The sequence below is a fragment of the Mustela putorius genome, unplaced genomic scaffold, assembly GCF_011764305.1.
Source record: "Mustela putorius furo isolate JIRA1106 unplaced genomic scaffold, ASM1176430v1.1 tig00003867_pilon_pilon_pilon, whole genome shotgun sequence".
NCBI lineage: Eukaryota > Metazoa > Chordata > Mammalia > Carnivora > Mustelidae > Mustela > Mustela putorius.
This window is the reverse complement of record NW_025422019.1, coordinates 20816875-20843747: the sequence shown is the minus strand read 5'-3', so window position 1 is coordinate 20843747 and position 26873 is coordinate 20816875.

The following is a 26873-nucleotide window of genomic DNA, read 5'->3' as shown; positions in this document are numbered from 1 at the left end:
GACATCTTCATGGCCCCCCTTCACTACTTACTAGACTTGACCCAAACCCAGTGATAGAACGTCAGAGTGGAATTTGGGAAGCTTTGGTTATGGTGTAAAAAAATCTCAATAGCTAACTCTGTTACCAGGATTAGGATTATTTGTATATGAAGAGAAAAGGATACTCAGTCCCACCTGGCGGCTGCCTAAGAGGTGGGTTCTATGCAATAATAAGACACCAGAGAGAGGATACTAGAAGAAGAATGTTTCTAAACTTGCAACAGTATCTTCGTTTCACAAATACAAATTGAAATGCAATAAATAAATAAATAAATAAATAAGAAATTTAACACCTACTGATCTAAGGGTCATAAAAAGAACAAACTACAATCCTGGGCTGGACTCTTTAAAACAGAGACACACTCACAAAGCCGTCATGAATATGCAGCACTGTGCCTGTGGCTAAATTTGTCCGACCATCCAGATCTTCCCTTGCAAAACAGGAGTAATATTATCTAAAGCATGTGTTTGTGTTGAGGACTCAATAAGGGCGTTCATGTAGGACACTGACATAGTAAGGACTCTGTATATGATCAGGGAAAAGAGGAGGAAGATACCAGCAGGCAGAGAAAGAGGAAAAACAGGTTACTGGCAATTCTATCAGAAAAGAACAAGGCCATTCCTGTCTGCCCAATCTCCCTTGAACACATGTTTTTTCTCCCTCCATTCTGATGCTGGAGATTCACAGTCTTAGCTGTACATTAGGATGCCCCGGGGAAGCTTCACATCCCAGTGCCCAGGTTGCACTCCAAACCAGTTCAATCAGAAGTGCTAGGAATGCCACCCAGGCAGCAGGAGTTTGTGAATCTCTATAGGAGATTTCAACACGAGCTAAGCTTAGAACAACGACTCTGTTGCGTTCCTCATCTTTATATTCGTAACCACGGCCAGCTGTGTGTTTGCTGGCTCTGCCATGGCACCTGAAGCCCAGTAAATCATGCTGGAAACCAGTGTTTGAATATGAGTATATTCATTTATCAAAGGAGAAGAGGGTGTATTAAAACATATACCCTTAGACTTCTGGGTATTGTTCTCTATGTTAGGCTTATTCTTAAAAAGAGGAATGAAGTTATCCCATAACATACTGACTCACAAATAAAAATGTCCTGCCCTGCTTGGAGAAGAATATGTAATGGGATGTAGAGCCAATGCCAGCCTCATCTTTAAGGTTTATATGCATTTCCGGAAGGAAAAGTTTCAAAGACTGGACCTACAGGGATTTTTCCTAATGCTACTTCAATAAAACCTCGCTCTGAATGACTTAAATGCTTGAATGGAAAGTGGCTGTTTATGGTAAAATTATGTGCCATAAAGTGAACTTGTAAAATTACACGACCAGGCAAGAGTTCTTAGAATCTCCTCTCAGAAATACCATATGCAAATTTTGGTTTCGCTTGATGCTGATTTGAGTAAAATTTATTTCTCTCATCAATTAGAAAAATGCAAATAGATCTCAGTTTTGAAAGGATGTTAAAAAAGAAAAAAGAAAAAAATCACCTACCTGAGCATGAAAGGGAGAAAAAAAAAAGATTTGTCTTTTCTTACCATAATAGGTAAATGGTTACAATTATGAACAAGCCATTTAAGGTAACAAATGAATTTTTCATAAGACGTCATTTTTCCTAGCTGTTATAATCATTTTCTGCTTATTGTATTCTCCAACTTGCCAATAACATCATTTTAACATTCTTATGCAACAAGCCATGCTCTACTATGTGGCCTAATATTTCACTTTAATATCCATTCATTTTCAACAGCTCAGGCTCTCCAAGGCCTTCCAGAAGCACTCTGTCTCTGGTGAGATGTCAGTTTAAGTGTGATGTATTATTCAGCTTGGTAAAGGAGGTGTAACCACTCAGTGGCAATCATGGGAATCATGGGAAAACAGTGTACAAACATCTGGAACCCAAAAGTCATTTCACTGGCTAATAGTGTCTGGGCTTTGCTAATGGATCTTATTTAAAGTGCAGGACACTTTTTAATACATTTTTAAAAACCCTATATAGCACAACTAAAAAGACATTCTGCTTCAATTACAGGAGTGTACAGAGGGCAGAAAGCAAGGCCCCCAATGTGACCTCCTGGTATTTCTGAAGCGGACCTCACAAGGAAGTTGTCAAGGAGCCCCGGGCATGACACAATTCCCAGGATCCTCTCTGATCACAATCGACATGCTCAGTGTGCATGCTAACAGACATAGGTTACTGTCCAGGCTGCTGTCCCCACATAGCAAGAAGATAGTGTAGTAGAGGGTTAAAAACACAGGACATGGACTCAGAATGCTCAAGTTAAAAATATTACCATGTGACAGTGGGTGAATCCCTTAACTGTTCAGCACCTCAGCTTCCCCATAATGTACATGGCACTGTTGCTCAAAATAGTTGCTGCTCTAACCTGGCAAAGAACTATACTCACTTGCCTCATTTTCTTAAGCTTGCATGTGCCTTTTGCTATAGCCAATGACATTTGGACCAAAGTGGCCTGTGTCACTTAAAAGCAGTAGCGTTCCAAACCATGGCAAAGATCCACCATGATCTATTTTCTCTGCACACGTGACTCACAATGTCCTGGATGGAGGCTTCCCCCTCAGTGTGTTTCCACAATGCAGGACTGCCTCTTAGCCCTGAGAGACACAGCATGAGCAAGAAATAAGCCTCCATGGATAGAAACCCAAACTAACTTATCTATCTCGTATATAAAGAGGATAATAATAGTCCTTGGCCTATACATATTATACATATACCTATAGGTTGTGTGAGCATTACATGACAGTTTCCAGACAGTTATTGTCAAGTGTCTGGTGCAGGGAGAGCATTCAATGTTGGCCACCTCTATCACTAATATCACAAATATATCTAAGTCCAGAATGAGGTTGTAATGCTGGTATCTGCACTCTTACAAATATAATACTTTTATCCTTTCTTCGTAAAAAGTCACAAATTTGGATTCTGTCTTATCCTACTTCTCCATGTGGAAATTACTAACCCAGTTATAGTCACTCACTGATTAATTCTTCTGTGGGGACTCAGTAGCATTGCCACATTAAGCAAATTAAAATACAGGATCACTGGTTGTGTTTTAACTTCAGGCAAACTTTTTTTTCCCCAGATAAGTACATCACAGCCAAATATTACATGGGACATACTTGCTAAAACAAACAAACAAACAAAACCATTTATCTGAAACTCCATGTAACTGGCATCCTGGATCATATTTGGTGACTATAAACTGGAAGAACATGCATTCTTGGTTTGATAGTAACAATACGCCCTCTTTCACTCTTTTTCTTTAAACATTTATACCTTGAAATATGTAGAAAAACCCCTTGAAACCACAGACACGTTTGTCTGTTAAAATTTAATTGTGTCAGTAGGATGTCCTGAAAGAAACACTGAGTCAAAGACCAGAGCATTTTGATTATAGTCTGAGTTCTGTGGCTAAGTAACCTCGTGTTCTTAGATAAATCACTTTGCTTCTCTAGGCTTCAGTTTCTCATTAGTTAGTTAGGCAAGCTGCACTTAAGGTTTCTAAGATATATTTTAATTTAAAATTTTAATAATCTTCAAATCCATATTTACAATGAAAATTCCTCCTTAAATTATAGTTCTCAGTAACTCACTATACAAAAAGTCCCTATCAAAAGAAAAACAAAAACAAAAACAAACAAACAAAAAAAACCAACAAAAATATCCCTCTCAAACTGGAGTTCTTATAAAGTTTTTTTTTAAGATTTGACTGATTGATTGATTAACTTAGAGAGAAAGGGAAATTGAGAACCAGGGGATGGGCAGAAGGAGAGAGAGAATCTCAAGCAGACTCCATGATGAGCATGGAGCCAAGTAGGGCTCTATCTCATGCCCCTGAGATTATGATCAGAGTGAAATCAAGAGTCAGACACTCAAATAACTAAGTCACCCAGGTACCCCATCTTGTGAAGTTTTCTAAATAGAAGAGAAGTGAGTTGAGGGAAATCGGAGGGGGAGACAAACCATGAGAGACTGTGGAGTCTGAGAAACAAACTGAGGGTTTTGGAGGAGAGGGGGCTGGGGGGTTGGGTGAGCCTGATGGTTGGTATTAAGTAGGGCACATATTGCATGGACCACAGGGTGTGGTGCACAAACAATGAATTTTGGAACACTGAAAAAAAAATGAATTAAATTAATTTTTTTTAAAAAGTTATACAATCATGCCAGTTAAGTTTTAGACCACAATGGTGTGTGTTCTTTACCTATGTACTATGATTAACAATTGTTCCTATGGGCTTTCTCCATGCCAGGCATTTCATATGTATTGACTGATTTAAACCTCATAATTACTCTATAAAACAGATATTATTATTGCCTCCATTTTACAGATGAAACTGAGACCAGAGAAATTAAATAACTTGTCTAGGATCTTATACCATGTATGGAAACTTCAAAATTTGAACTTGAATCCAAATTATCTGGCTGTATCTTCTCTGTGGGATGATATAACACACCCTTTTCATTTAAGCATAAAACTAGACCAATAAATAATAAGGGCAAGTCTTTGATATAATTAAGTTTGATGGAGAGAAGAGTGCATATTTTTTAATTTGAACAACTGACCTTCGGTATAATTGAGTCACACTGAATGACAAAGAAGTACCTGGAGCTGTGCTCTGTTCTGGGCACTAAATGAATGCTGATGGATGAAAATTTCAACCAGTTAATAAGGCAGCTTATAACTTGGGCTGTTTTCCCTCCACAGAGCCCTTAATCTTTTGACTAAGGTGTGTAGAAACATTGAAATTTTGTAGAACAACTTTGCATGGCAATTATGGCGTGTCATATGCAATGGTGCTAAAAATGAGTTTTTGAAAATTCTCAAGGGAACACCTATTTAGAGTCAGTGCCTGTCTTTAATTGCATTTGAGCCCAGAGCATCTGAAACTGTGGCCTCTAGTGGATAGTTTTGTTTTCTGCTTAGGCCTATGGAGCCAGTCATAGAGACACTTAGTATCAATGCTTAATAATGGTAGCTTGCAAAAGGCCAAAGCATGCAGTGAGATTGTGATACAACATATCAAAAGTGAGGACACTCTCAGAAATTGAAGCAGGGTTATGGAATTTCGGGATACTACTAGAGGACACACATGGGGGCAGCAAATGAGAGTGCTTTAGTGTAAGTCAGTATTACTGTGGGAATCAAATTAACTCTAAATTTCTCATGAATTCATCTCATGGAATGGGTTTTATTCTCCAAGGTGGTGCGCATGTGTTTGCTGAGCCCAAAGTGTTCACAGAGCTCTTGGGAAGTCTATGGTCCAGGTATTCAACAAAGATGATCTGTATCCTGAATACATCTCATGTCTCACATTCATTGTTGCAAATACTTGCCAAATTCATCTGCATGCTGTTATGATTAATAGAAGAAAAAAATAAGCTATTTGGATTTTTAGGGGGTCATTTTCCATTCAGTTTTTCCCCCTCAACCCGTGAATACTAGTCATGTGATCTGACAATTCTCTCACTCCTAAAAAGACCAACAAGCAACACTCAAAAGCACTAGATATTGAAGCGATTTTCTGCATAGTCTGTTGTGAGACATTTCAGGTAGGACTATTGTTCAAAGATGGTCTCCAGCCCAGGTATTTGAAATTTCACCAGCAGAGAGCTTCTTGGTGCTTCTTGGTGACAAGCATTTGGGGGGCAATTAGATTTAAGGGACTGTACATTTTCTTTAGAGGGTCACGACACACATGTCATAAGTCATAGATTTTGTTGTTTTCTAACAATCTAAACTATTATTATATGACCCATTTCACACTTTTTTAAAAAAGAACTCATGTGTGTGGGCAGGTGTGTGTATGTATGTATGCATGTATGTGCTATATTTTTCCAGAAGATGTGCTGTCCAAACACCCTAGTCCTTTTTGACAATCTCACATTTTGTAAGAAATTAGAAATGGACCCTTTGTCAAGTGGTTTCCAAACCAATTCCATCAAATTTTGCTAAATTCCTTGAAGGGGTAGATGTTAACTCCCTCATTTTACAAACAAGGGAAAAGAAAACCAAGTTTGATCTTTTTGGCTCAGTGATAGTCAATATTGACCCCTGAGCTCTGAGCTCCTTCATCATTCCAAAGTACTCTAAGGCAGAAGTGTCCTGTTGGCCAAACCCAGCCCATCATCTATCTTTTTTTCCCCCTAAGATTTATTTATTTATTTATTTATTTGAGAGAGACAGAGAGAGAGAGAGCAGGTATGCACATATGAGAGGGAAGGGGGGTGAGAGGAGCAGAAGCAGTTGAACAGAGGGAATCCACAAGCCAACTCCTTGTTGAGCATGGAGCCCTATAGACTTGGGCCTGAATCTCAGGACCCTGAGATCATGACATGAGAGGAAATCTAGAGTCAGTCATCTAACCAACTGAGCCGCCCAATCATCCTCCACTATCTATTTTTGTATGACCTGAAATCTAAATATGATATTTGCATTTTTACGTGGTTGTACTTGAAATGGTTATATAACTATACACAACATATCTGCCATTCTTTTCTCTTGGTCCACAAAGTCTAAAGTATTCACTGGCTGGCTCCTTACAGAAAAAGTTTGCTGAGTCTTGATTTAAGGCCTAGAGAGTTTTGCTCGGCACTGTCTGTTCGAAATACAATGTGAGCCACATAAGCAATGTGCAATTTTCTGGTAGCCCTCTGTTTAAAGGTAAAAAGAAACAGCTGAAACTGACTTTAATCCAATATATCCAACATGCCATTATTTCAATCTGCTATCAATATAAAAATAATTAATGAGATATTTTACACATTTTTTTCATAGTAAATTTTCAAAATTCAAGTGTGCATTTTACTCCCATAGTGCATGTCAGTTTGGGCCAGCATCACAACATCTACCATTCAGCCATATGTGTGTATATTATGAAATTTCTGGGTACTGCTGTCTGCCCTCCATTGTAGTTCAAACTCCTTAACAGCAGAGATCTCTAAGGTCTTGTTTGCTTCTATATTTCCAGGACAATATATAGATGTATAAGTCCTGTTCGAAAAATATATTTTTGGGGCACCTGTGTGGCTCAGTGGGTTAGGCTGCTGCCTTCAGCTCAAGTCATGATCTCGGGGTCCTGGGATCGAGTCCCGCATCGGGCTCTCTGCTCAGCAGGGAGCCTGCTTCCCTCTCACTCTCTTTGCTTGCCTCTCTATCTGCTTGTGATCTCTTTCTGTCAAATAAATGGATAAAATCTTTAAAAAATATATATTTTTTGGACAAATAAATGATTAAAAGGATCACATATATAAAAGAAGGTAAGCAGAAGATATCTCTGAAAAGAGCAACACAGTAAGGCATTAGGCCCCTAGTGTGAATTGGTTTACTCCACCATTTCGAGTAAAAACCTTGTCCCCTTGAGTAAGAAAGGTTAGAATTTTAAAATGAGAGAAAAAAAAAATTGACATTAGCAGTAATTTGGGAGTAAATTTGGTTTGGTAACTTTTCTCTAGAGCTAACTAGCAAGTAAGCCACAAAAGCAAAAGATTCTAAAAATGACATTGGTCTCCCATTTTTATGGACTGCTGGCTTCTATTTTTAATTAGATTAACAATATTTCTACCATCAGGTCCTTCAGTCGAACAGCAGGTGAGTGAAGAGAGAGTCCTATTTTTTTAGTGCATTACATTCACCAGCTATTTTCTTCTTAAAATTTCTACCTGCACTACATAGTGAAGTTAGACTAGCAAAATGGAAGCTGCATTTCAATACCCAGGAGAAAAGCCTTGAGAAAACTTCACAAAACAAAAACTTTAGTTTTCATTATATTCACCAGGCCTGCAGGTTCACCTAAGATTCCCTAACATCCTTGGAGACCTTTTAAATGCAGTAAAATGCCTGCCTCAGGTAAAATTGGCAACACTTTAGAACAAAGGTTTCGTAAGTGGTGGTTTATAACGCATGTAGGATTCGGAAAGTACATTTTTCCTTGTCTTGAAGATATGTCTTATTAAGATGGCGTACCCCCTTGGAGGCAATATTACCTTTTCAATAGTTCAAGCTTGCAATAACACTATTTCTTGTGAGGAAACTGGAGTATTTTTATCTAGAATAGAATGATGCTATTTGAACAAATATTATTTCAGGAGATTGTAGATTTGCAGGTAAAATTGCTGGTCAGATTTTCAGCACGGAGGTGTGCTAAGAAGCAGAGAGAAAGGAAGGAAATTGTCATCCCACTGACAGCAACATTCTGTTATGAAAGTCAATTAAAAATGGTGCCCACATCAAAACTAAAACTTACTGCTAACATTTCCTTCAGGATTCTCCACACTGCAGCTATTAAGGATGTGTCCGAGTTTTTCTAAAACAACAGATATGAATCACATAATAAGTAAAAATTAAAAAATATATAGGCAGTTCATTCAAACTGCCAAAGACTCATGCTATCTAAAGATTTGAAGATTTGAGAAAGAGAGAGAGAGAGAGAGAGAGCACAAGAGGGGTGGGGTGAGGAGGAGAGGGAGAGAGAACATCTCAAACAGACTCTGCACTGAGTGAGGAGCTCAATGCTGAGGTCAGACTGCGGAGATCATGACCTGAGCTGAAATCAAAAGAAAGACACTTAATCGACTGAACCACTAGGATGCCCCTCACGCTGGATCAGCACAGCCATTTTTAAGAATCTATGAATCCAAATTCTAATTATATGTATTATATCCCATACTTATACAATAATATATCATATATATTTTATATATCTAAAAGTATTTATGTATATGATGCTTCTATCTCAAAACCTCGAATAAAGAATCATATTAATTGATGTGTATGTGTATATGTATATTTTAAATCTCCTTTCCACTTCAGCAATCCATAGGACCCTGTCAAGCACTGGAAATACTCCATCTTAGAAATTTTAATTTCAAATTTTTAATATTATAATAACATAACTAGGATATATGTATTCCTTAGGAAACTGTGTAATGAATTTCTCTATTTCATTACCAGTAAATCTTTCAACAAACTTCCAGTTTTATTTTATTCTTTCTCAAGTAAAGATCCTATAGTAAACCTGCTTTGCCAGCACCTTCCATCCCTTTACACCTTTGTCCTTCTAAAGATCCAGACCTAAAAACCCTAGGAAATCACCAATCCACTCACCTTCCTTCTGTACCTATTCTTGTATTGCCCTGCACAGCTGGAGAAACACACAAAAACTGAGCCATTTGCCGACCAAGATTTTTAATATCCAAAGCCATCTGAATGCCCTGTGTTGTTGGCCAGTCCCAGTTGTCCATGACCAGCTTCATTTACCATTATCTCAAAAATCATTCTAATCATTGATCTCATTCCTTTCAGCCCCAGGCCTGTGATCCCTAATTTATACAGAGAATAGACAGGATCATATTCTGCCACCTTCTGTCCCATTTACAAATACATTAACATTTGAATGTCTGATCTTTACTCCTATTTTCTACGCAAAGTGAATTGTTTTGTCTATGTGCTGAGACATTCCTTTTTTTCACTCTCCAAGATGTTATTTTATATCACTTTCTTTTTTCATTCTTCTTTGGCTCCATATCTTTCAACATACAAACATGTGTATGTCTCTTTCATCACTTAATAACCATGTTGCCTTAGCCTGCTCAGGAACTAAGTACTCATTTATTTCTTCAACAAATATTTATTGAGCACCTATTATATGCTAAGCATTGGACTTGTATCAGCCTCTCTCCCTCAACCATGCTTTCCAAGAGTGGTTTATCTCTACCTTGCCGATCTTCCCTTGTATCTAGGCATTCACAATACCTAAAACTACCCTTTGTCCCCCTGACAGTACTGAAAGTCTTCTGACAATGCTCCATACATTGAATACCTTTTAATTTGTTGAATTTAACACTATCAATTACTCATTTGTCAACATGAGGAACAATCTTCTTCCTATTTATTCTAATTCTCTGTTCACTCCTTCTCAAATTCCTTTAAAACCACTTCTCCTACTACACTCCTTAGATGCTATTACCCTGACCTTTGTCTTCCATACTTTTCCTCCTCATTTTGCTGCTCATCATGGCAATATTTTCAAATACCGTAACATATGTGATTAGGGTTACCAAAGCCAGGGCTCCACTCGGGCCTATTTCCCGAGCTCTAGGTATATATGCCCATGGTCACAGCCTTCAAACTTAAAACCATTTTCCACCTCTTTCCACTATTTTGTGGAAACCTCTTCTCCTAAATGCCCAAGACAGAAACTGGAGACTTTCTTTTAACCCTGCATTTAGCCTATTTCTACAAAAAATTAGCAATTATGTGGATTCTCCTAACTAAACTGTCTCTCCAATCTTTCCTCTCATCTATTTTCAAGTCCTAGCTTCAGACTTTTTCATCCTTTGGCTCCTGAGTTACTGAAACAGCCTCCTAATTAGTCTCCCCACCTCCCATTTAACACCTTTTAATCCAACTTTCTACTCATACAAGTTCAATATTTTTTTAAATTTTTTTAAAGATTTTATTTATTTATTTGACAGACAGAGATCACAAGTAGGCAGAGAGGGAGACAGAGAGAAAGGAAGGGAAGCAGGCTCCCTGCTGAACAGAGAGCCCAATGCGGGGCTCGATCCCAGGACCCTGAGATCATGACCTGAGCTGAAGGCAGAGGCTTTAACCCACTGAGCCACCCAGGCACCCCAAGTTCAATATTTTTTTAATTTTTAAAAAATATTTTATTTATTTATTTGACAGACAGAGATCACAAGTAGGCAGAGAGGCAGGCAGAGAGATAGGAGGAAGCAGGCTCCTTGCTGAGCAGAGAGCCAGATGTGAGGCTCGATCCCAGGACCCTGGGATCATGACCTGAGCTGAAGGCAGAGGCTTTAACTCACTTAGCCACCCAGGTGCCCCAAGTTCAATATTTTTAAACTGTAAATCTAAGCATAATACTTCTCTAGTCACAGACTTTCAAAACAAAATAAAAATCTCTTAACATTCCCTTATTCATTCAGTCACTAAATAGGTATGAACAGTTAGGAACCAGAAACTGAACCAGGCACTGCAAATGCAGTGGTCGTACAATTGTACTGGTCCCCATCTCAGGAAAATGTACTAACTAGACCCTGCAAAACTCTTCACTCTTGACGCCTGACCTTCTCTCCCACACAATCAACCTCAGTCAAAGTTTTAACTGTATTTTACTGTGTGTGTGTGATTGTGTGACTTCTCACAGACTACAGCTCCTTGAGAGTGGTGAGAAGTTTAACTTACCTTTAATTGATTGTCCAGTAAGTCTTTCTTTAGTTCTCTGTGTCCTAAAAGTTGTGTACCTTTAACTTCTCATAAAGCTAACAGGAGCTATGATTAGCAGAATGCCTAAATAAATAAAAACACTCTTTAGTCCACGTGATCTCTGTCAGAATTTTTTTTTTAATAAAAATTTTAATTTCAAATTTTTCAAAATTCAGAGTTGGGAGCCTGATGTGGGACTCAATCCCAGGACTTCTGGTTCATATCCTGAACCCAAGGCAGTTGCTTAAACAACTGAGCCACCCACACACCCTCTGTCAGAATTTTTTTTTAATTATTTTCCCTATTGAAAGAAAGACCTACAGTTCTTACTTCAGGTATTGAATTCAAAGATGGAATTTCTATTCTTTGGTTTCCTCAACCAGGTGCCCTGAGGGAACTAAAGGAAGTATTAAATAAGTAACCAACAACAGGGAAATGAACAAGAGGGGGAAAAAAAGAAATCCCAGTTTATCAGAAAGAACCATGAAAGCAGGTTCATTGTTCTTTGATGGCTTTGATTTTTATGGTAATCAGGAGATTGCTTCTTACATCAGGCTTCTCCTGCCTTAGATCTGACTTCCACCTTGTAGACATAACCAATCATGCATCTCCTCTCTGCTGAGATCCAACCAGACCAGCTAATTGGAGAAGAATATTGTAAAGGAGATAAGGAAAAGGATTAAAATGTACAAAGCCAAAAATCTTTTATAAATATAAGGACCTAAAATTTGAAAAAACAAAAAATTTAATTGAAGACAGAAAAGGCAAAGGTTTAAATAGGCAATTCATAGTAGAGGATATCCAACATTGTTAGGGAAATTAATATTAAAATTGAAAGTGCAACTACTGTTTACCATGGTGGTTTCATTCTTGGATTACCTACTCTATTGTAAAAGAGAGCAAATCAATAAAGATGTATGTATAGAACATTTATTATAGGGGTGCCTGGGTGGCTCAGTGGGTTAAGCCTCTGCCTTCAGCTCAGGTCATGATCTTGGGGTCCTAGGATCCAGCCCTGCTGTGGGCTCTCTGCTCAGCCCCCTGTCTCTCTGCCTGTCTCTCTGCCTACTTTTGATCTCTCTCCCTGTCAAATAATAAATAAATAGATAGATAGATAAAGATGTATGTATAGAACATTTATTATAGGGGTGCCTGGGTGGCTCCAGGCACCCAGATTTTTTAAAAAGATGTTAAATTTTAAAATTTTAAGATTTAAAATTTTAAATAAAATCTTTTTTTTAAAAAAAGGACACTTATTATAGAATGTTTTTAAGGGCAAAAAAATAGAAACAAACTAAATACTCATTAATCAGAAAATGAATATGCCATATATATTGAAAATAAAAGACAAATTTTTAAAATGAATTAGCTCTGAGGGAACCTGGGTGGCGCAGTCAGTTAAGCACCTGACTCTTGATTTGGCTCATGTTATGATCCCAGGGTTGTAAGATCAAGCCCAGTGACTGACTCCATACTCTGCTTGGAGCCTGCTTAAGATTCTCTCTGTGCCCCTGCCCCCACTCCCTTCTCTCTCTTTCACAAATAAATAAATAAATCTTTTCAAAAACATATTTTATGTATTTCTTTGTGAGAGAGTACCCATGGGTAGGGGAAGGGGCAGACAAGGTTAATAAGCAGACTCCTCACTGAGTGTAGAGCTACCTAGAGCTCCATCCTGGGACACTGAGATCATGACCTGAGCCATAACCAAGAGCCAGACACTTAACTGCCTGAGCCACCCAGGTGCCCCAAATAAATAAATCTTTTTTTTTAAATATTTTTATTTATTTATTTGAGACAGAAACAGAGAGGGCATGAGTGAGGGGAGGGGCAGAAGAAGAGGGACAAGCAGACTTCCCACCGAACAGGAAGCCCAACATAGGGCTTGATCCCAGGACCCCAAGATCATGTCCTGAGTGGAAAGCAGACATTCAGCCAACTGAGGCACTCAGGTGCCCCAATAAATAAATATTTAAAAAAAAAAAAAAAGCAGCAATGAGTGTTGCCACATCCATTGACTCTTCCTTTCACCAACAATTTCTTTGTAGTGTACAGTGCTGTTTAATAGCATTTTTTATTAATTATTTTTATTAGCATATAATGTATTATTTGCCCAGGGGTACAGGTCTGTGAATCATCAGGCTTACACATTTCACAGCACTCACCATATCACATGCATTTTACCCACAGTAGAACTCTTCTAAAATTGGAATCAATCCTCTCAAACCTTGCCACTGCTTAATCAGCTAAATGTATGTAATATTCTAAGTGCTTTGTTGTCATTTCAATAATCATTATAGCATCTTCACCAGGAGTAGATTCCATCTCATGAAACCATGTTCTTTGTTTATCTATAAGAAGCAATGCCTCATCCATTAAAGCTTTATCATGAGATTGCAGCAATTCAAAAGTAATAATAATGGCAACATTTGAAGTATGGCCAGAATTACCAAAATGTGATATAAAGAAACAAAGTGAGCCAATGCTGTTGGAAAAATGGCGCCAACCGATTTGCTCAAAGCCACGAGCTTTCAGTCTGAAAAGACACAGTACCTACAAAGCACAATAAAGTGAAACGTGATGACAGGAGATCTGCCTGGATGTATTTCTAAATGAGAAAAGCAAGTTGCCAACAAATGTATAGAATACGATCCACTTTTTGTAAACAAAGCTAAATATACAAAATGAGAACAAAAGCAGGAAACAAATCTGTGTAAGTATCGTTGTATGTAGGATTGAGTCAGCCTAGGAAAAAACAAGGAAGGATACACTTTAGGTAATCTCAGGTGTGAGTGATGGTGAATACACTGAAGGCAGAAAGGATGGCAAACCACAGCCAGAGCAGATGGGCCCATAAGAAAATCACGTTATATATAAAATCTCATTAAAAAAATAATAAATAAATAAATAAATAAAAATGTAATCCCATTAATTAAAAAGTGTGTGTGTGTTCAGCTCTCTGTGTGAAAGAACGCTATACAATATGTTCATGCTGATAGATTTAGTCAATGAGATTTCAGGGAACTATGACTTTCTTCTTTAAATTTTTCTGCCTGCACTGTTTTCACTTAAATTTTTGGGTTTTACATTACATGTGTGTACAAACAAATAGACAAATCAAAACAAAATGTGGGTGAACTTATGTATGTATACCTAATAATCATTACTGTCAGTCTATGTTCAGTGAGTCAAAATCAGATAACATATGGAAAGCATTCTCTTCACTGCCTAAAGATGGGCTGCCTTCTTAGTAGTGATAAATGGGTACAAAATGCCTTATGAATGCTATAGTTGAAAATAAAACCATCTACCCATTAGAGACCATCCCAAACATGAATTTAGTCATTGGATTTCATAGGATAGAAGGAAATATCCAGAGGAATAAATAACATTTGCCAAGGCAAAATGTAGGATGTTCACAAAAAAAACGGAATTATGTGAGGGTGAGGATCCTAACGCCACATTCTGTGACTTTTTTCCCCTAAAATCTGCTAAGATTTTGAGTTTCTCTTTGAATTCCTCAAAATTAATGGCATGTTTTTGTAGAAGAATGGGTAATTATATGTATACTTTCAAGCCTAGAATGCAGATCACAATATTGAACCCCCATATATATTACCATATATTTAATCATTCTTTATTCATGAGGGTAAAAAACTAACTTGAATAAAACATTAAACTGATAAGTCTTTGAAGGAGCTCTTCATTTAAATACCCTTTCAAAAGCTGCAGAACCTAGCTCACCACCGCAAAATCCAAGAAAGAACAAATAAATACCTAGGGAACAATCTCTCCAGCCTTAAAAAACTATGTTTGTATCAATTACTGACATAAGTCACCTTCAACATTTCATTACAGGAAGTATTCATTTCTGTGCATACTGATCGCTGTCAAAGAGTTCAGTTCTTCCTTTAGGATAAAATACAAACGATACTGAATCTCTTGCAAGTCCCTAAGCTCATTCATTATGTCTGAAGGACCAGGGGATTGGTCTAGGGGGAAAAAGCAGCCTTGGAAAGAAGTGCAGGCTGTTATGGCTGCAACAGGCCATATTCATCTTCCCCTTGTGGTGTATCCAATGACAGGGAGCAGCTCCTTCTCTGGGATGTCCACATTAAAGGAAGAATACCATCTCTAATCATAGAGAAGGAGAATGGCCAGATACATAGAAGATTATAGATAAATGATGATAGATAGATAGACAGATAGAAAAAGAAAAAGAAAGAAAGAAAGAAAGAAAGAAAGAAAGAAAGAAAGAAAGAAAGAAAGAAAGAAAAGAAAGAAAAGGAGGAAGGGAAGGAAGAAAAGAAGGAAGGAAATATGCCTTTTTTCCCTACTGTGGGAGGTTATAATAGCATTATCATTTTCTGTAATCTTTATTTACATATTCAGAGCAATCTTACAATTTTCAATAAGACTATAAACTTCCTGCTCAGTTTTTCAAGTGTCTTTGCTTTTAAATGGGTCATTAAAAAGTTACTTTTGCTTTAATTAAATAAACAAAGTACTCATTTCATTCTTACACAAACCTCTAGGATTTTCAATTAGTTATTTCTGCATTAAGCTTGACTGAGTTGCTATGCTAATGTGCTTTTATCATTTTGCCAAAAATAAACATGTGACTGGTTTACAGGACAGGATGCCTCCGACTTTCATGTCTTTTGTCATTGGCATTCTGAATATAAGTACAACTTTCACTGCTCAGTAAACACCATTAATCTGCAGTTTATGCAAATCAGAAACCTATTATTTTAACTGTTCTAATAGCAATGAAATCAGAGCTATTGTTAGCCCACTTATCTTGAAGAGAAGTGTTCTGTAACTGCAAAATATTATTCCACTTTTATCAATGGCATTGTTGTTATTATATTAATAAAATACTGCATGATATAGAGAGATTTCTGTGTGAAGTAAGATTACATCTAAGACAATGTTCTCTTTCAACAGCAAACGTAAAGAGGTTACAGTGATAATGCCACAAACACTTTGTTTGTTTATTTAATGCCGTCCTGTTTGTGCCTTATAAAGACATTTTATTTGTCTTCTTCTCCTCATTATTTCTGTTTCATTTCGTTTTTGGAGTAGAAAGGAAATGAAAAGATGGAAGAAAAAACTTCAACTAATTGTTATGTAGAGACTGGTGGAAGGAAAATATTGCTTACAATGAAATCACTGGACCATCAAGAGACTTCAACTGCTGTATTGCAATAATTGACTATTGCCTGAACACTAAAACATTGCTATACTTTGATTTATGAAAAATGTTACAGTAAATGATAAGCCGAAGTAGCCCTGTGTGGCTCATAGAACCATAGATCCTCAGGACTTTAAAAAATACATCATACCCAGAATAACAGGGTGGATATTTGATTTATGAAAATCCGTAACTTATATGTGTTTCAGCCCTGGTTTTATGTAAGTCATTCGGTCCCACTCAGTGTCACTCCATAGTAGCTGCTATTTCCCGGCACAGTACATGGAATGCAGGTGCTCAATAACAGGTGAGCTTAGTGAACAGTTAATCCAGATTTAGCTTCAGGACCTCTGAATTGTATGAGCCCCTTTCAAGGCTCTTACCTAACTGTATATTTATTACGGTACATTTGAAATTTTGGATCTTAAGGACACCAAAATTGTACATGCCTCAGGCCCACAAAATCTCTGTCCACTTCTAGACTTGATGTATCTTCAGTGTCTAATTAAACTGATGGATGAATGGATCAAGAAGCCAAGTAATGACCATATTTCCTCTCTCCATCATCTTACTTACTGATCACCAAGTACATGTGGGATCATTTTTTGTTTTCTTAAAATGTCGAATGTCTACAATTTCCTAGTGCTAAACTCCTCCTGATAATCTATAACTTCCTGGACATCACTTCTACCATTTTTCACTCAATCTGATAAATCCTCTTTCCCCTTATCTCCTGGAGAGCAAGAGGCTGAAAATCTTTCCTGTGTTCCTAACTATTGGTTGCCTTTTTAATTCATTTCCTCCCTGCTCAGCCGGGCTCCCATCGACAGCAATCTTAGAAACATAGAGACACTCTTGGACTCCCTACTTTGTCGTCAATCTTGGGTTGCTGAGTCCTCCTGAAGAAAACTGTTAAGTGATATTGGGAGTCAGTCTTAAATTTTATCATATCCTTTTATCCGTAACTTGTTGGCCCCCTAGTTAATCCCCCATGGTACTAGTTTAAGTTTTGAGCAAATGTTTGAGACTTTAACTTTCCTATGGACCCCTCATTCTTAGCTACTGGTTGTTTCTTTCACTTGATGACAGGTACCTTAGCACTCTGGATAGAGGAGCACCCAGCATCTACAGGCGAAGTCGAAATTACTGGAACAGTTCCATCTGACAGGAAAGACTTTAGTACAGATATTTTCAGATGGCATAGGTTATTAAAAAAAAGAAAGAAAGAAAAACAGAAATACAATTTCCATCTTATTAGGATTAATGCCATTTCCATGAAGAAAAAGTCTTCGGTTAAATTAAAAAGACATGTTAAGGAGACAAGTCACTAAAATGTTATTGTAGATTACTTTTTAAGAACTTAATGTCATTGAGGATTTAAATACCCTTCAGATAAATACATAAATTATTACTAACTTCTGTGATTTTTAATTTCAGAGTGTATCCCATATAGTGTTGTTATGAGACATACTTATGTGTCCATGGCATTCCAACATATAAATTAAACTTCACAGTAAAAGGTTCAGATCTGATGTCAGCAATAGTTTGGAAAAAGAGTAAAACACAGGCATTAAAATTCTAATGGGAACTTGAAAATTGTGGAAGAATCTTTATTTCATGTAAGTAGACAGGAACCTCATTAAAATTGTCATATGCTTCTTAGCTTCTCACAAATTGAAGGTATAAAAAATGTTTTGGTATAAAAAAAGCACAGCTGCTAATGAAAGGACTTTAATTAACAGATCCACTTGGAAAAAGGTAAACACATTGCATTTCACAAATTTAAGAATTTTGTTGCCATATTTGATGCATACTAAATATTTTGTCAATTATAGACTAACTGATGCAAGATATTTCCATATGGATCATTTGAATAATAATAGCTAACATGGATTAAGCTCCTTACTAAATATCCTATACAATTCTAAGTGCTCTATATGTATTTGCTAATTTATGTCACCAAAACTAATCAAGGAAATACTGCTTGATCTTCATCTTATGGATAGGCAAACTAAGCTCAGAGAGCTTAAATAACTTATTCATGGTCACACAGAGCTAGGTTCAAAACCTAGATATGACATATGATTCAAGATTTAGTTCTCTTAACCACCTCTCTGAAGGCAATAAATTCTATGAAGAATTTATTTTCAAGGGTGTATTGTCATAAGCAAACAATGTTATTGGAGTCCCTACCATTGCATCTGATATAGAAAAGACTCATTATGACCAGTGGCCTTATCAGACAGCTCAGTGGTTGGATTGGTTTTATTGGCAGCTACAAGCCCTGGTGGTAAGCTCATAGTATTTGGAATCAGACAGTTTCAGTTTCTAAACTTCTCTTGCCAGTCACTAGCTAAGTGGCTATGGGCAAGTTTCTTAGCTTTTCTGAACTTTACTTTCCTTATTTCATAAAGTTTGAAAAACACCTCATTTTCAGGTTTTGCCTAATAATAAAACTAAGCTATGTGAATGAAATGAGGTTATTTGTTCTGTCATAACCTGAAAACAGATAAAGAATTATTTACCATTACTGGAGGAAATGTTTAGATTTAGAGCTTTAGAGTATAAATGTTTCCAAGTTACTTTAATGCAAATAGATTAACAAGGACTTTCCTTCTTTTCTCCACAAGAGGATGAATACTATAAAGAAAATTAAAACAATAATAAAAATATAAATATTAATTCAAGTTCTATAGCAAAAAAGAAAGGAAATCCCTTCATGCCAGAAGTAACAGTCCCTGGAAAGTCAGACCTTGTCTTAGTGTATGGACTCCAAGACCTTGCTTGTTTTGCTTAAGACACTGGCAGGGACTCTGAATCTGAAATCTGAATAACAATGGTTGTGGAATTAAACATTTCCTACCAACATAGGGGTGGATCCCGACTGTTGAGAAACTAAACTTTTAAGTCGCAAGTATCCTGAAGCCTGAAACTATGGGTCCCAGAAAAGAAGCAAGAGTTAAATTTGGCAGGGAGTGTTCTATAATGTGCAGCACACAGCCATCCCATAGGGGAGAATAGGTCCTGATGAATCTAGGTACACAATCAAAATCTATAATGCAAGATTTTGCATTATAGAGGCATTATAGACCCCCCCCGAAAGAAAGACGGCCAATACTAATTAATATTTTCTGAGACTTTATCTATGAAAATAAGTTTTTAAATAATGCATTATAATTTTTGGTAATTATGTAGTATTGAGTTATAGTAATATGCTTATATTAGTCAGAGTTTTCCAGAGAAAGAGAACCATTAAGAGAAGATTAACACTCCAGTTCAACAATCAGGCAGCAGGAAGGGGAATCTTCCCTTCCTTCCTCTACTCTTTTGTTCAACTCAGGCCCTCGGCAGACTGAATCATGCTCTCTCTCCCACACTGGAGAGAGTACTACACCCTGATCAGCCTACCAACTGAAATATCAGTCTATTCTGGAAATATGCTCAGAAATATATCCCAAAATAATGTCGAAACAGCTATCTCCTGATTCATTCAAGTTGGTAAGTTAAAATGATCTAACATAGTGTCAAAGTATTTAAACCATCTGAACATTCCGTGATTCTCAGGACTAATGGCTTCTATAAAAAGAAATTATTATTTCAAAGATATAACTAAAAGCAAGACAGTGTACAGAAAAAACACGAAGGTTCTTTTGTGGTCAATAGAATTAATAACATCTATAAAATTTTCCTAATCATAATGTTCAAACCAAACATAATTCAGGTTTTCCTAAGTCCCATTCACAAGAAAGTAAAATTTAATTCCACATGAAAAAATATGTTTGTAAATAACTTATACTTTTAAAATACAGTGTGCACACTACTATTGAAATTTCAAAAAACCAAAGCATTCTTATCGGTCTTAAATTCCCTATGTAGAATACTGCAATTTCAGTATTGTCAGAATGTTTAACCATCAATTACTGACTCAACACTTACTAAAATCTTCCCTAGGTCATGAGAATGGGATGGACTGCAAGGTATATTATCCTGTAGTGTTCTAATTTCTCTTCGTATTGCATTAGCTTTGAAGAAAACAGTGTCTCTACGTTACTGAATGACTTTACAAAAACATCAATAATGGATTGCCGGTTTTTTACAATGTAACTATCATATAAATGGTCACCCTAAGAAGAGCTAGGTATTTTGAAAACTGATATTTCAACATTTTGTTCTCTATGCTGGTTAAAGTTTCTTATTTAAAGATGCACATGAAGAAGCTAGAGTGACATGACAGGAAAGAGACAATCCCTACAGACAAAACAAAATGCTTATTTTCTGAATTTGAATATACTTTTTTTTTTTTTAAAGATTTTATTTATTTATTTGACAGAGAGAAATTACAAGTACACTGAGAGGCAGGCAGAGTGAGAGAGCCTGAGCCGAAGGCAGCGGCTTAACCCACTGAGCCACCTAGGCGCCCCTGGATATACTTCTTTGTTTCCATTTTCCAGTTTTACTTTTTAAATGTTCACGCATAATTATTCTTAAGTCAAAAATAATTAAGATTTGACATAATAGCCTTCCCATTGAAGGGCAGGTGGAGATTGTCTATGCCTTTGTCATCATTCTTTTATATTAAAAAGAGAAACAAATTATTTCACAATGGAACAAGGAAGCACACAGAGTGCCATTAAACAAAGTCAAGCTTTTAGAATTTTAGAAAAATTCTTTTATATTTTTAGAAAAATAATATCTCACTGTTACCAGCATTATGAATCCTAAACTAGCTACATATTCCTTTTGCTAACACAAATTTGCATATGTGGTATACAGTTAGAATGTGGAAATTCAAAATGTGGAGCTCCAATCTTTCAAAACAGAAATAAAATACAATGTATGACTGATGTTTCCAGGTTTCCCCCTCTCTTCTGTGTTGTCAGCATGCCAATATCTCTCATCAGTCTATGATTCAACTGGGAAGCAGAAGGAGGCGGACACAGATAGATTAAATCTTTGACAGTTCCCGTCCAGTGTTATATTCTTTTAATAGAGCTTCAAGAAGCAGCAGACACACACAATGCATGCCATGTATGATTGATAGCAAGTGTAGTTTGCTTACTCTAATACTTGACAATGAGAAGCAACACCTACTCTGGCATTACCAATTCGAGCACTGACAACCAAAGCAGGTGCAGCCTGCCTGCAGACCCTCAAGCCAAACACAGATTTAATTCTCATCCATCAACAAAAACATAGATTTCTCTGAAGAACCTTAATGTATCTAATTTTATTAACAAATGATGAGTTTAATGGAACCTGGGAGTTTTTGTCTTTCTCAAATATAAAAGTTGATTGCCAGTTTAATGCGACAACCACTTGTGAATGCCTCTGATTTGTTAAACAATGTTTGGAGCACTAAAGAGGTACATTAATAATTCCCCCCATTCCCATTGTAGTCAAGGGGTAGGTTGATGATAGAGATAAAACAAGTGTAAAATTTTTAAAACACAAGATTGAGGGACGCTGGCTCAGTTGGTCAAGTAACTACCTTCCGCTCAGGTCATGATCCTGGAATCCCAGGATGGAGTCCCATATAGGCCCCCTGCTCAGCAGGGAGTCTGCATCTCCCTCTGACCCTCCCCATGCTCATGCTCTCTCTCTCACATAAATGAATAAAATCTTTAAAATAAATAAAATAAAATATAAGATAGAATATATTTGTGCTTCAAAAGCATGTGGGTTCATCTCTAGTTGACACAATGAAAATCTTCATAGAGTTTATCTTCATGTGTTGTGAAACAATAGCTTTAAAACTAAAAAGCAGTAATCATTTCACATTCATATATATGTGTTCTTGAAAAAAGGAATCACTTAAGGGAGGCAACTAACGCCATTTTGCAAATGGGGAAAACTTATTCCAAGAAATAAAACAAGAAACAAAGCTAGAAAGCTGTACAATTTGGATGAAGGTGGTGACTCCAAATTCCGTATTGCTTGAAAAAATTGTCATTGGTTGACATAGCATGGATTTGGAACCTTTGATCTGGGTGCTGATGATGATAGAAACTGGAATATGGGTGTGAGAGTGATGGGGGCTGGTTATTTAAATATGTGGGTCGGTATGATACCATAGAAGAGAACATAAAAAGAAAAGAGAGTGTAACAGAGAAAAGAAGCTCAAGTGAAAAGCCATATTTAAACAGAGCACAAGGGCACCTGGGTGGCTCAGTCGTTTAAGCCTCTGCCTTCAGCTCAGGTCATGATACCAAGGTCCTGGGATCAAGCCCCACATCAGGCTCCCTCCTCAGTAGGGACCTTGCTTCTTCCTCTGCCTACTGCTCCCCTTGTTTGTACTCTCTCTCTCTCTGTCTTTTCTTCTCTGTCAAATAAATAAATAAAACCTTTTTTAAAATAAACAAATGAAAATAAAAATAATAAACACAGTGTAAATTAAGCAGAAGAAAAAAATCTTAAAAACAAAGTGGTCGGGATGCCTGTCTGGCTCAGTGGGTTAAAGCTTCTGCCTTCGGCTCAGGTCATGATCCCAGGGTCCTGGGATCGAGCCCCACATTGGGCTCTCAGCTCAGCAGGGAACCTGCTTCCCCCTCTCTCTCTGCCTGTCTCTCTGTCTACTTGTGATCTCTGTCAAATAAATAAATAAAATCTTTTTTAAAAAATGGTCAAAGAATTTGGGAAAGAAATAGAAAAGTGTCAGGATGACCAATAAAGAGAGTATCAGAAGAAAAATTGGTCAGCCATAAATGAAAACTGCTATGTCCCCAAAGTCACCACAGTGTCTAACACTGACTATATTCTCAATGATTATTAGTTAAATGACAGTTAAATATTCCTGATCTACAAATACTGAATTTCTTTTCGCTCAATCTTCCTATTTGGACCTAAAATCTTGAATACAGAACACAGGATTTTTGTCCTTAATTTAATCCCTTTAGCTCACGGTAACTCTATACTGTCTTTATACACAAAACACCACTCCTCCAAATCATGTTAGCAGCTGTGTCTATAATTTCATTACAGTGCTTACTCTACTTCTGCTCTTAACATATCTTGATCTTCTTTGCCCTTATCCCAACTAACTGGAGAACACAAGTTATAGTCAGCAAAGAGATATATACTGTGTATTTAGAAACAGAGATATTACAGAATTATGAGTCCATATTTCCAACTTCCATATTGGAAATAAAGCTGTGAGCTATCTTACCCAGTGTCACTTAGCAAAAAAACTGAAGTAGAAAATATTTTAAAACAAATATTTGAAATTCATTTTCTTTGTAATAGTGAAATCCAACCATGTTTAATTTTTGACCTTCAGTTCTTTTTGGACAGCACTTTTCTCATAGGCAGCCCCATGTCAGTACTTGAAAATGAAGAGAGACAGGCTCAAATTCAGTTTGGTATCAGTATTATCGACAGTAAAGATACTGAAAATTTAAGACTATACTAATTTTCTTATGCTTTAGTCTATCTTTACCCAAATAGTCTCCAAATAGAGGGACTATGGCTATTTTGAATGTCAAATCAACCATATCATAATTTAATTCTATCAAACTATTTATTGCTTCAGTTCAAGAGGTGACTCAAGTAAATAAATTTTTGGTCACCTGGATTGAATGAACATCATACCTCTTCAAGTATAGCCTGTATTTGCAAATGGTGACTTCTACAGTTCTTGTGGAAAATAGTCTTGACTTAAGTAAAATAAACATAGTAGACAAGTAAGAAGGTATAACCAGCAAGGTTAAGAGGAGAACACCTTCAGAATGTGTGACAGAAATCCCTATACTATGTATGAAATTAACAATCCAAATGCATTCTCAGAGGCAAACACAAGATGGGTTCTTATTGAATGTTGAGCTATTGAATATTGTAGAAGTGTCATGCAGCTGTCAAGGTGTGGTGGAAATATGGAAATCAGAGGTTGAGGGTCAACAAAGAGTTTAATGAATGAATACTGTGAGTTGCTTAATAACTAGAGGAGAAATTTGATTTTAGAAAATAATCATAAGTGGTATGATTAGTGGAATCATGTAGCCGAGAAAAGTAAACTATCAAGTCCAAACAAGTAAAACACATTTTTTTAAAATCTTCCCCCCAAGGATATGTGATTATATCTCCAACAAATCTGGTGAGTGCTTCTGTTGTTGTTGTTGTTGTTGTTTACTTTATTGAGAAATAAGTATGTATTAACCAAGCAACTTTCTGCTTTGTTACTTGGTTTACCCTGAGGGGATTCACTCCATTTTATGAACATTATAGCTTCAAGAACTAAGTAATTTGATAGCCTGCTCTCAAGTAATAATTAGCTTCTTAGTTAAAATCATTTGCACATTTGGTTAATAAGAGCCTGTTGTAGACTAAATGCTGTATGCCCTTCAAATTCATATATTGAAATTCTAGTCCTCAATACCATGGTATTAAGAGGTGAGGCCTTTGTGAGGTTTACAGGAAGTCATAAAGGTCAGACCCTCATGAGTGAGATTAGTGCCTTTATAATTAGGAGCAGTTGTGGGAAACTCTCTCTCTCTCTCTGCTCATTTCTCCCTCTCTCCCTCTCCTGTGAAGATACAATGAGAAGATGCCAGTCTGCAAACTAGAAAGAGGGTCCTCACTAGACACTATATCTACCAGTTCCTAGATCTAGACTTCCAAGCCTCCAGAACTGTGGAAAATAAGTGTTTGTTGTTTAAGCCATCCAACCTATGTATGCTATTTTGTTATAGTAGGCCAAACTAAACAGAGATTTTTTGTTTTCCTTAGGACACATGATCATCCTAGGATAAAACCACAGTCCAAAAACCTCTCTTCCCTAGGAGCCATCCAACCATCAGTTTATCCATAAGAGACTTTATAACATCATATATTTTGATGGTGTTCTTAAAGAAACAGTGTCCATTAGTTATATAATGGCAAATGCTAACATTTACTATATTTGTGTTTTAAGCCTATAAAATAAGTTTAGGATCCCAGTTAAGATCCAAACACCTAACATCATTTATTTTCTTACTTCAAATTATATTTCTAAAGGCTACTTTAACAAAGAGACTTTTTGTCTCATTAGGTGCTATCACTCCCATCTCCTAACCACCTCTAATGGTACAATATAAACTTCCTCTGCCATGTGGGTCTCCTTGTTATTACCTGAAAATTGTAAGGAGTTTCCTTTGCATGCCCTTTTTATTCACCCCTTTAGACCATTTTTGTACAAAATTACTTCTATCTCACTCTCTGTTCCCCCCCCAACTTTGGATAATGAAGATGAGATTCTTGCTGAAAAGAAGTGTAAAGACACTTTTATTTCTGATTCCAGATGATTGACCAGGCATACATATTTATCCTTCTTCCTTTCTAAAGACTCACTTAAAAATACCAAGAGCCATATCCAGAAGAAAAACACATCCCCAATAGCACTGGATAACTGAGCAACATCACTGGAGCAGAAACATTGAGAAATATCGGCAAGATACAAATTTATTTTGTATGAAAACACAGCTGCCCCAGCCCTATGAGACAGGAGACTGCTGAAAAGCAGGAGAAAAGCCCTTGGTCCTGGAAAACAGGTTCAGGAAGTAGAAGCCCCACAAAGCCCCTTTAGGGTAGTTAATTAAAACATTAAAGAATGGTTGGACTTAGTGTTAAAGCAGATAAAAGTAGTTTTTGCTCACAGGCTAGAGGCAGAAAAGAACATTTTCTAGATCACACAGCTCTTCTACATAGAACAGATAAGATGAGCCCATGGGGACAGAAAAAAAGGGAGGTGGCAAACTAAGTGTCCTTCCAAGGAGAAGGATCTGGTACACAGAAAGCAGACTTGTGAATCTCCCAAGTACCTCAAACCACAACTTCCCCATAGTCTAGGGGAGTCATGACTTCCAGTGTTCTGAGAATTGCCATTTACTTTTCAAAACTAATAAATTATTTCCTTATTTAAAAAACAATGTAAACATAAATGGTAACCAAGAATCCCAGACCTTAGGAGAACATCATTAGCTTGAATAAGATGAATAAGACTAACCTAATAACAGAAAAATACATGCTGATGAAAACATTTAATTCATAAGTCATAAAATAACTTAAAATTATGAAATTAGTATCCTCATAAATCTTTTATAAAATATTATAAGATAAGATCTCATTCCTATGACAAAAGAATAATCATAGCATAAGAAAAGTTCTTAAAAATTAAGAAAAGTTATTAATGCTATTGATAGAAAGTTTAAATAGAATTGAGGACTGAATTAATATAGATGATTGAATTATAGAATTCTCAAAAAATATAATGTAAAAGGATGGGAAAAAATTATGGGGAAGATGAAATAAATGACACAGAGGAGAGATTCAGAAAATTCAACAATTATTTATCAATGGGAGGACAGAGAAAAATATAAAAACATAATAAAAGAACATTTTTGACCTAAAAATATGGATA